Raw genomic sequence first — 13,043 nt, forward strand, 5'->3', positions numbered from 1 at the left:
GTTTTGTTAACAAGACAATGCGGATCCAGTGGGATGGCGCAACATCGATTATATTAACACAAACTAATAAATAATTATTACATTATTGATATGGTAATAAATAATGAACTTGCTTTTGTCTATCATCAACATAATACCAAACTCGAATTTGGATGATAGCATAACTACAACGACAATAGTCCAATCAATAGACTATAACGTCACACATAGAAATTAGTTTAATACATAACTCGATTAATATATACGGAGATCACATAATCACATATTTTATCCCTTTATGTCCTAAATTAAATTTCCCTTAATCACACTTTATATTTTTACCCACGCAGTAACACTCGTGATATATATAGTATTAGTGTTTATTATAGTTATGGACTGGAAGAAACTACTCATCTCGGCCACCAAACATTCCCATCAGGTCTTTACCCGAACCCATCTGCTTCATGAGACTCTGCAAACCACCCATGCCGCCAATCTGTTTTAGCATTTGAGCTGGTAGGACCTTACTCAAATGCTGCGAGTTTTTGTTTCTCGAGAGTGAGCTCATATTTCCTTTCTCTAGCATCTTAAGCCCTTTCACCTTCCCCCACATTGTTGCTAGCCTCTTGTACTCTTCCAACATGTCCATCACTTCTGTTACAATCCTTCCTGACCCTCTTGCTATCCGCATTATCCTTGACCCGTTAAACACCTTCGGATTTGAGCTGTCCAGTTCTGCACAACCACCCATCACTTATTCTCAACTACCATTACTTTTACAAAGAACAAAATTTCCAAATAAAAAATATTGTTCTTACCTTCATTTGTCATAGAATCCATCATTGTCATGTATTGCTTTATCTTCGCCTGGCTTTCTTTCTCATGTCCCTCTGGCATCATTTCAGCACAAATTCCAGGTAGCATGGAGAAAACCTACACACACACCAACACCGTATTCTGTCTTATCAGCATCATGGTGTGCTCTTCAGCCCTAATAGTAATTGACAAGAGATTCTGACCTCCTTAAGTGGGCCCATGTTCAGTATGTTCTAGATGATCATACATAATTCTCAATGTAAAGTTACCATGAGAGAGCTTTTCCAGAAGTTCAGGCTGTTGATCTTTAGGTACCACCTCTTGTAGTTTATTCACGAATCCAGACCAATCACCATTTCCTGTTGCACATATACATTATCAAAATTCTGAGTCAACAACAAACCATGATGAGCCTTTGATTACTCCTCACAGTTAGTCAATGGCAAGATATTTACCTAAGAGACGGCTGATAAATGGTTTAGCGTCAAAAACTTCAAATTCATCCATATGCTCTCCTGTTCCAATGAATATGACAGGACTTTTTGTAGCTGCAACACTAACAAGATGAAAAATATCACATTCACTTGCCCAATTGGAAAAGCGAGCAAGATTTCCACATTTACATTTCGAGTACATGACCACTCAGCAGCTACAAGATACTTACGCGCTAAGAGCACCACCACCCTTGGCATGGCCGTCCATCTTAGTAATAATTACAGCTCCCACAGCAACACTTTGTTTAAATGCTTGAGCTTGTTCAAACGCAGCTTGACCAATACTGCTATCCATAACAAATATAACAAGATCTGGTTTCTGTAAAGTGAAAAGACCACGATCAGCGGCTCCAACATAAACAAGGAACAAAACAGTCAAACATAAGACTTTAAGATAAGAGAGTAAACCGTTGCTTCAGCAACTTGACGCATTTCTTCAAAGAGAGAAGCTTCTTGTTTATGGCGACCACTGGTGTCAACAATAATAAGATCACAATTTTCTTTCTTGAACCTATCAACTCCCGCAACAACAATTTTCACGGGATCGGATTCCGTGTAGCTGCGAAGAATCACAAATTAGCATTAGCACATTCTGCTATCAAAGTATGTTTTAGCAAATGGTTTTAATCCATAAGATCTTTTCTTTTCATTTTAAATTCACTTCCTCCATTTCTTTTCATTGAAATAAATACAAATTGTTGCATTTATGCAAAATAGAAACAGAAGATAACAGAAGGACCTCAAAAGATTCATTTGTCGAACTCTTTGACAAAGATGTGAGATCCTTTGATAGAGTTGCACTGTGTAATAAATTCCACAAAACGGAGCACAAGAAATACATGCAAAAGGGCTTATAGAGAATCTAAAGGTAGGTGTCACAAAGAGAACTAGAGAAGTATGACGGAACCTACTGGACTGGATCATCCAAAAAGAAATATATTCAAGTATTTATTAAGTATCATCATATCACCTATGATTATTCAAATCCCATATATTACTCTAATATACATTAATTATATTATTCTATGTAATCCTTTTAATTATATCATTTAATTATGGTTTGTGCTTATATATAAGTTGTATCATTCTATTTGATAATACACAACAATAATAATATAATCATATTTTCCCTATTCACATGGTATCAGAGCCACAATGATTTAACGATCGGCTATGTTCCTGTTTCTAAGCTATGTGCTTCTTTTGTTTATTTTTGTTTTAAGCAAAATGTTTTCACATTCAAGTTCATCATGAACCTATGAATCTAAGCCATCAAGCTTCTTTTTATTCAAGTCTACCATCTTAGACCTCTGAATCTAAGTCAAATATTTTTTCTTTTATTTTAAGCCAAAAGTGCTTCTATCATTGAAGCTTATATATCATAAGTCTTCGAATCTACGTCGAATTTCTTTTGAAAAAAAAAAGAATCACCGTATCGAATCTTTAGCAAATCTTGCTCAACAACAACTCATCTTCTCAATTCATAAACGGATCTCCAACACTTGGACTTGTCAATCTCAAGCCGTTATTTTTGCTTCACTTCATCACCCCTTGAGATTGAGGGGGCGTATTAAGGAAAGAGTATCATCATATCACCTATGCTTACTCAAATCCTATATATTACTCTAATATACATTAATTATATTATTCTATGTAATCCCTTTAATTATGTCATTTAATTATGGTTTGTGCTTATATATAAGTTGTATCATTCCATTTGATAATACACAATAATAATAATATAATCATATTCTCTCTATTCACAGTAGTAACTGCTAGTGCTAGTCAGAGAAAATTCGTGCAGGTAGAGATCTAAATAAAAAAATATGGTACCTTACTTATACCAACAAAAAGAATTATACCATCGTTTTACACAGACATTACTGTATGGGAGCTAATATCCTTTGGAAATGCAAACACCAAAAAGTTGATACTAGAGATATAAACCTTAACACAAAGGGGATAGACAAGAACACCAGAATGGTGATGATTTGAGTACCTTCCATAGAAGGGGATCTTGACCTTGGTGGCATTCTGTTTCACCTGATCGAAAGCACCCGCCCTGAAAGTATCCGCACAAACTAGAGCTGGTTTGTACCCTTTCTTCTGATGATAATAAGCATACTTGGTACAAGTTGTCGTCTTTCCAGCACCTACACATAGTAATAATAAATAAAATAAAAAATTAAATGCAATCTAACTATAGACATTTAGAAACACCATCAAACTTAATTGCAATCTAACTATAGACATCATGGAAAAAGTACGCATAGCATTTTACAGAGAGACCACCTCACCTTGTAAACCGACGAACATTACTATGCTAGGTTTGGCCTTATTGGGAGCAAAGGCAGACTTTCCTGGATCCAGCATCTTGCAGAGTTCACAGAAGATAGCTCGAAAGGGGAATCATAAGCAATTTCCATCAAAATAAGGAATTAGAGTTGTAGAATCTGGCAGTAAAAGTAAAAACCTGCTCAATGATACGCCGCTTGTTGTGGCCGGCTGCTAAATCCTCAAGATTGACGATTTTCTTAATATTGGTCTGCATCTCCTTCACAAGGTGGAAAGAAACATCGGACTGGAGCAGAGCGCGAGTGATCTCGTTCAAGCAATCATTCAAAGCCTTTTCATCGATTATTGTCGCATTTTTCATCTGGTGTATGGCACCGGTAATCCGACCGTCGAGCTCCGCCAACACCATAATTTGCTCGATCTTTTTCTTGATCACATATATTGTTTTTTTCTGTCTTTCGAAAGATCAAGCGAGACGGAAGAAGTTGAGTATAAAAACGGTGGGCCTAAAGAAGCTCCTATCATATGCCCAATGGCTCGCATGCCTTAGTTTATGGTTATTTAATTATGTATTTCCATAAATTTTATTGTCACTCCTTTTTTTTTTGTCATCTAATGATATTAATAAACCAAAGTGAAACCTTGTGAAATATAAACATATGCTGGCGGACAAAGAAAATATCCCTAGAGTCTAAAGTTGGCGGAAGAAGGAAATATATCCAGAGTCTAATGTTCCAACAAAGGGAAGCAAACACAAACACAAAAAGGCTAAAAGATACAATGATAGAAGAGGAAATCCCTAACAATTACAAGACAAAGACCGAATGGAAATGAAAAAAATGGAGACATATCGAACCAACTAAGGAAACCAGGACTCCAGAGATCCTTTGATAGAATGTATCGAAGATGCCCTCGGCCAACCATCGACTCTCAAATCCTCTTCTTGCGAAGCCGAACTGCCTAATTGGAATCATAATAGAACTCCTAAAAGTGTGCTTCATAACCCGGCAAGAAGAACTACTTCAAGTTCCACACACTTTCTTCTGGATATGGGGATGTCGAACTCAAGGCGACATGTAACCACCTAGATAGAAGCCACACCAAATGACTAGATCTCGATCAGATCTAAATTGTAGAGTTCAAGAGCGAAAAATCCAAACTGGGTAACACCAATCTTGAAAGATCAAGAAGGGTAAAAGATCGAACTAGAGTGAACCAAAGTGAATCAGAGAATCTCCAAAGAAGTAGCAGACCTAAACATCTCCACTATCAAACAAACGATCCAAATAACATTGTAAAGGGGAAAACCAACAAACTATCTAAAACAGCCAGGAGATTACGAAAACTAATCTTCTAAAACCGGAGAGACCTTGCATGATCAAACTCCCTAACCCTGGTAGAAGATGAAATGCTTATCGACAAACATCACTGAAACTGTCACAACCTACACTTGAAATTGAAATGATTTTACCTAGACAAACAGAGAGACGAAACGAAACTAAAGCTGAAGAGAAACAAGAGGCCGGAGTCGGTGCTAGAGAAGCCACCGCAATCTGGCCTCAGATCTGAAAATTTTTCTGGGCGACTGCTGGTAAACGAGAGAGAATATTAGGGTAAACGAGAGAAAAAAGAAAAGGTCTATTGTCATTCCAATTTACTGGTTTTAGAATTATATTAAATGTTAGTGTTATTCACTATTAATATTGTTTTAATGGCAATGTGATTTGATCAATATGTTTAGGAGAACTTAAAAAATGCACAGTTTTCTATACCACTTTTCAAATATCTCACTTTAAAAAACTTCATCAAAAATATTTATTAGTTATGTGAAGTGATCTTAGTGCAGTGACCAATGGTAAATCCATAATGCATAAGGCACCATCACACTAAGGATTTGGCTAATAGACCGGCCTGTTGTGGTCCAATGGTTGACAAAAAATAAAACTATTTCTAAGTTATCTTTGTTTAAAAAGTTATTTGAAAGATTAATATCTACAAAACTACACTAAAAACAATAATTGACATATCGTAAATCCACAAAACAAACCTACAAAAATTGCACCACATTCCTTTAAAATATCTATATCGTAATCAATGATTTGGCCACCTATATTACCAAAATGTGCTTATTTTTTCGGTTAAGGGTCTTGAGAGAACTCCAGAGTTAAACATGTTTGAGCTGGAGTAGTTTCAGGATGGTTGACCTTCCAAAAAGTGATTGTCGGAACTGTGCGAGTGAAGATAAAACATAGGGAAAGATCATGTAGTGATTTGTAGGGACAACAAACAAGTCTTTAAAGCTTTCAGGACGTAACAAACCGACCGTGGGATATGGATGGACTCAAGGACCTAGCGAGATGATATGAGGTCTATTAAGGAAGGTGGACCCATGGGCAAGGAGTGGACATGGGCTGTTTCTGATATCAAACTGAAACGACCAACCCCATTTTTTCATATTATAATTAACTAATGGTCCCATACTCATTAACAACCTAATAGCATTCAAATCAAACAGTGGAAATAACCAACATTAATCCATCCATTATCCAACAGACACTTAAATAACCAATATCAATATTCCAAAAAAATCCAGCAATTCTAAAAATATAACATAAACAAAGGAATCGGTAATCCTAAGCTACATTCTAAAGACTAAACTCTAGTAACCTAATGGAAGCCAGACAACACGTCAAAGAGCCTCTAGAACATCCTCCTTTTCATTTTTTTGATTCCACGATCACTTTGCCTTTACCTTCACCACAAACAACAATAGAGATGCATGAGTATTATCACAAATACTCAGTGAGGCGATCCTCCATCTACTCTGCTATACACACTAGCGAAAAAGACAAACACAAACAATACACAAAAAACAAGTAAACCAGACAACTCTGAACACATGCATCATCATTGCGCTCTTGCGTCGACTGATGCACTCCTTGCATCGACCAATGCAACGAACATGCATCGACCGATGCACTCCTTGCATCGACCGATGCAACGCCCCTTGTGTCGATCGATGTACTCCTTATGAAAATATACTTCAGACTCTTATAATATGTAAACACATGTACCTTCCCGCCATAAAGATAAGACCTCCAAATCTTCAGGGAAAAAACCGCAGCAGTCATCTCCAAGTGATGAGTAGGATAGGTATCCTCATGCTTCTACAACTACCGCAAAGCATAGAAAATAACCTTCCCATGCTACATCAAGACACACCCCAAGCCACCTCTAGAAGTATTTGTATAGACCACATACAGCTCATTCTGCTATGGCAATGCCAACACACTGGTGTAACGCCCCGACCACCACATCTCAGTGGGCCCTATATCCAATCCCAGTCCATGGAACCACCTTTCTTAATGGGCTTCACGTCCTCTCACTAGACCCGTGAGACCATCTATATCCGACGGCTGGTTTGCTACGTCTGGGAGGCTTTAAAGACTTGTTACCGTCTCTACAAATCACCACATGATCTTTCCTTGTGTTTTGTCCTCATTCGCACAGTTCCGACAATCACTTCCCGGAAGGTCATCCATCCTGAAACTACTCCAGCTCAAGCACGCTTAACTGCGGAGTTCTAATGGGATCTGGTGCATTAGTGTTGGTATGATCGCATCCCATCAGAACTCTGCAGTTAAGCGTGCTTTAGCTGGAGTAGTTTCAGGATTGGTCACCTTCCGGGAAGTGATTGTCCGAACTATGCGAGTGAGGACAAAACAAAAGGAAAGATCATGTGGTGATTTGTAGGGACGGTAACAAGTCTTTAAAGCCTCCCGGACGTAGCAAACCGGCCGTCGGATATAGATGGGCTCGCGGGCCTAGTGAGAGGACGTGAGGCCCATTAAGGAAGATGGGTCCATGGACTGGGATTGGACATGGAGCCCACTGAGATGTGGCGGTCGGGGTGTTACAAGTGGTGTCAGAGCCGAACCCATACGAGTGTGGAGTCGAGTGGGCTCACACCGTCGGGGGTGACGGTCTTGGTACGCAACGAGGACGTTGCGATCTGTTAGTGGAGGTGAATTGTGACATCCCGGTTTCAGAGACTTGCAGAGAGGTTTAAAAGAATTGATTTGGCCACCTATGTCACCAAAGTGCACCTATCTTTTCGGTCAGGGGTCATGAGAGAACTCCAGAGTTAAGCGTGCTTGAGCTGGAGTAGTCTTAGCATGGGTGACCTTCCGGGAAGTGACTGTCGGAACTGTGCGAGTGAGGACAAAACACAGGGAAAGATCATGTGGTGATTTGTAGGGATGGTAACAAGTCTTTAAATCCTCCCGGGCGTAGCAAACCGACCGTCGGATATTGATGGGATCACGGGCCTAGTGAGAGGACGTGAGGCCCATTAAGGAAGGTGGACCTATGAACTGGGATTGGACATGGGGCCCACTAAGACGTAGCGGTCGGGGCGTTACAACTGGCGTAGTAGACAACATCTCCTTCAGGCTTGTGAATCACTCCTCACACTCCCGTGACCAAACAAAAGGAAAGTCCTTACCCGTAAACTTATTCATCGGTCATGCCTTACTCGCAAACTCCTTCACAAACCTCCTATAGTAACCCACAAAACCAAGTAAACTCCTGATCTCTGTGTCATTTTACGATCTAGGCCAATCCCTCATGGCTTGAATCTCCTCTGGATCCACATAAACTTCCTTTGCAGAAACAATATGATCCATAAATCGCATCTCCCTCTCCCAGATACTGCACTTACTCAACTTAGCATACAGTTTTTGCTCTCGCAGCTTTCCCAACACTGCTCTCAAATGTACCACATGCTCCTCAGAACTCTTAGAGTACACCAGAATATTTTCGATGAAAATGATAACAAACACATCCAAAAACTCCTGAAACACACTGTTCATCAACCTTATGAACGTGGCTGGTGTGTTTGTTAACCCGAAAGACATCACCGCAACTCATAATGCCCATACCTCATCCTGAATGCCGTCTTTCTCACATCAGCCTTATCTGTCAGAATTTGGTGATAATCTGACGCCATATAAATCTATGATAACCAAGAGCACCTCTCAACAGATCCAACAACTCATCGATCATGGGAAGAAGGTACTTGTTCTTCACAATGACCCGGTTCTAACCCCATAATCAATGCACAAGCAGAAACTTGCGTCCTTCTTCTTAACAAACAACACCGGCGCTCCCCACGGTGAAACGCTAGGACGAATGAATCCCATGCTCAACAGATCCTCTAGCTGCTTCTTCAGCTTTGCCATTTCTGCTGGATCCATCCAATAAGGCCCCTTGGATGACAGCGTTGTCTCAGGTTCTAGCTCAATCGTGAAGGGATCAGACCGAGATGGTGGTAACCCCTGCAACGACTGGAATACATCCTCGAACTCCTCAACAACCCTAATATTTGCCCCACTAACTCCTTCATCAAGATTGTAACCAAGTATGTCTCGTGCCCCTTCCCGATCATTTGCCCAGCCTACACGGCAAGATCACGAGACTCCCCGAAGTCGGTCGCACTCTCTCAAAAATATACTTTCCTTCTGGACGCTCAAAAACAACTCTACCCCGATGACAATCCTGATGTACCATGTGCTGACACAGCAAATCCATACCCATGATAACATCATACAACTGCACATGACTGATAATCAAATCTGCTGGCTTTGACTTACCTGTGTTCTAAATATCAATGCTCCTCGCCCGTCCGAGGACCCTCAAAAACTCGCCTCCCATTACTCTAACAACACCTGATCGCTCTCCCTGATCTCCCAGATTTTGGCGCACTCAGCGCACTCCGGGGTAATGAATCAATGTGTTACTCCATAATCAAACATGACGTTGGACTTAAACCCGCCCACCAATAAGGTCCTTACAAAAACTTCATGTGCTAAGAACCTAACATTCCTCAAAGGCGATTCATATAATATTAAGTACTGAATTTACCAAGTCTGAGTATTAGAAATTATACATGTGATCGCATATTTTAATTATTTTGTTTAGAAAATCTTTCTAGTGAAATAATTAAATATCGTAGTAAATTTTACGAAATTATTATGCGCTTTGATTGCGGATAAAAAATAATATCTAGTAAATTTTAAAATAGCCTTTAAATTATTTAAAACTTTGTTACCAAATTTTAAAAAAAAAATCTGATCTTATGTAAATTTTTGAGATATTTGAAATCTATAAGATTCAGATTTTATAAATTTGGTAGTCTTAAGTAATTAAGAATTTTATTTTTTCTATTAAATATAATACAATAAAAATTAACTGAGAAAGAAAATAGGGGGATTTTCAAAAATATCTAATCTTCTATATTACTTTTCAAAAATACTCTTTCATGGTGTCCATTTTCAAAAATACCCCCTTTTAATATATAAAATGACTAAATTCTAAACCATAAACCCCAAATACTAAACTATAAACTCTAAATACTAAACCCTAATCTCTAAAAACTATACACTAAATGTAAAATAGAGAACCCAAACCTAAAAAAATTCTAAAATTAATTTAACATATTATACTTGTGCAAAAGAGGGCAAAAATGAAAATGTTCAAAAAAAAAGTATCTCAAAAAAGGTATTTCTAACAAATTCTCAAAAAAATAAAAATATATGATGGATCTTACGTACAGCTGAATCGAACTTTAGACCTCCTGCGTTAAATACCATCTATTTGACCACCTAAACACAAATTTCTTTCGGAAAGTTAGGCGGAAGTAACTTATTTTTTTAGTATGGAGAAACTGAGAAAAATAAAATAAAAGTTAGATCCGACCTGGTCACCAATGCATTTATCTGATTCGACAAAGCTGTAATGCAGATTTTAACCCTCTCATTAATATTGATTTTGTCATAACTCCAATGGCATTGGGATGTAATTTTTTACAAAACCAATGATAGTTTTATAAACGTGTTTTCAATTAATAGTAGCCAGTAGTAGGAATGTCTCAAATATTGTTATTTTTGGAAGTGTATAGAGTGTGTGTTATAATTGTTCATAAAACTTGTTTTAGTACTATTATAGAGTATTTCTCATTTTTTTAATGATGTTGTTCTTTTTTTTTAAGAATGTTAAATATTATAAGGTAAAAAACTACATAAAAATTTTATAAGCTATCTCATATTTTATCTCTCTTTTGTTTTGTCAAAATGTATCTACGAGGCCAATTTTTGTTTTTAAAAAGCCATGTGTATAATTTAGAACATATTATTAGGTATTATGCATATATATATTCTTCTTTTAGTTTCTTGGGATTATTATATTTACCTTCTAATTTTCAGGATAGCATAAAGAACTTGAGAAAAGATAATGAGATTATATGAATCTTTGACTAATTTTGGATAATGTTAATATAGGTTTATTTAAAATTAGTCAAGTTTTTTGAGAAAATGGTTTTAGTTTGTCATTTTTCAAAAATATCCCTTTAACTGTCTATTTTCAAAAATATCTCTCATCAAATTGGGAAAGTTTATAAAGTTATATAAAAATTAGAAGGTACTTCTTGATGATTGGAGACTCCATCCAAGTTTTTCTAAAGTTTTAAAAGGTTTTTATAAAGTTTACAAGGTATTTTAAAAGGCTTTACAAGGTTTTTATAAAGTATTTATACGTTATTTATAAGATATTTATTATAAAAAAATACATGTCTAAAGGTAGTTTGTGTGTGTTTATATAGGTTACACACTTATTTGAGTTTATCTCAAAATTTAGAAGTATTTTGGATAAGATTTTTTAAAAGATGCATTTTTAAATAATAGTATGGAAAATAGACATTTTTGAAATCTCCTCTTATTAGTTGGACATGTAGTAAAATTACTACATAAGAGATTACAATATACGGAACAAATATATCTAAGATAATGTTCGTTTTTCAAATATGAGATGATATTTGTTTTTATTTTATTTTCTTTGTTAATTATGTTTTATTAATTTCCATTATGTTAATACTAAGTATGTTTAAATTTCATACAATGCACATATTATTTTGATATGAAAATTATAACCTTACTCATTAGGGCTGACCGCTGAGTGCATAGGATTAATATTCAATTTAATTATGAAGTAATATACAATTAAATTATATTGTAAGATGGTTGTTTAACTTTGAATTTGATTTTTAAAATACAAAATCAATATTTAGAATACTACTTAAAATTTAACATATATATGTTAAACCTGTCTATTTTATGTGGGCCTAAAAAAACAACTTTCTATTAATCAACCTCCTCCTTCATCCTTTTTTTTATCTTCTTCCACCATCTTCCAAACCGCCGGTAATTTCCCAGTCCATCCTTGCACCACCAATTTTTTCGGTAGTTTTCTACCATTTGGTAACTTTTCTGATTTTTCTCTGCCTCATAAAAAATTTAGCATTTTCATGGAAATAATTTATTGGTGACATCGTCTAATTTGAACCACGTCGCTTTAGAGTTAAGCCATTCTAAATTTCCTGATTTCACCGATTTTGGTCATGTGGCCATAAAGTAACATAATAGCCTCATGCTATATAGATTACCATGTTTTATGTGGACACAAAACAGTCTAACTCAGCCTGGTTTATGTGAATACTCAGATTTTTTATGTATGCATAAAAACTGTTATCTAAATGTCGGAAACAGTAACTAAATCTTCTTTTAATATATCGGCCAAGCTTATATATGAAGTATAGTTTGCACACAAAAAAAAAACAGCAACGGGCTGTAAATTAATTAGTCATATTAATCAAAACTTAAATCAAGTTTATTAATTAGAGATCACAATCAAAATAAGACCAGCACTCAGAAGTTAGAAATGTAAACTCTTATGTATGAATTTACTATATGTTAACCAATTTTTTTTTTAAAATGGTGTATATATTAATATATATATTAAATATTTGTGATGTAAGCAAATAACGTAAATCACGTAAAAAAGATGTCATTAGACAAGATAATATGTTATTTGTACAATACATGTTCACATTCAATGCTGTTTTAAAAATTATATTGTAATAAATAATCCAACATAAATACAAATTTTCGATATATTGAAGGGATGAGCATTTTTCAGTGACAATACTCAAAATATCTTTATACAAAAATAATACTCAAAATATAAAACCAGTTATGCAAAATTTCAAATAGTTGTCTAGTTCGATAACAAGACGCATATGTGATCAAGTGGATTCAACATCTAGACGAGCACATAACACTTATACCATTTTTAGAACGTTGACCATCATATCATCTATATATACATTTTTGGAGACATTTAGCAAATAAATCCTGAAGTTGAAACATATTTACAAGCAAGGGATTGTTATTAATTATTAATTTATTTTTAATTTAATTTATTAATATTAAGTTTTCAATTTTACAAAACAAAAGGAATTAATTCTATAAACACACATAGTATTTTCCTTATATAAATCACTACTTATTTAATTGTATGTTATAACTTCTATAATATAAAATAATGAATCTCAAACAAAATAATTTA

The 13,043-nt window shown here is 35.8% G+C and overlaps 1 pseudogene; it reads right to left on the minus strand.

Annotated features, from left to right (window-relative positions):
* On the minus strand, positions 386-3,993 carry LOC104725446 (annotated as a pseudogene).

The sequence above is a fragment of the Camelina sativa genome, chromosome 11, assembly GCF_000633955.1.
Source record: "Camelina sativa cultivar DH55 chromosome 11, Cs, whole genome shotgun sequence".
Lineage (NCBI taxonomy): Eukaryota > Viridiplantae > Streptophyta > Magnoliopsida > Brassicales > Brassicaceae > Camelina > Camelina sativa.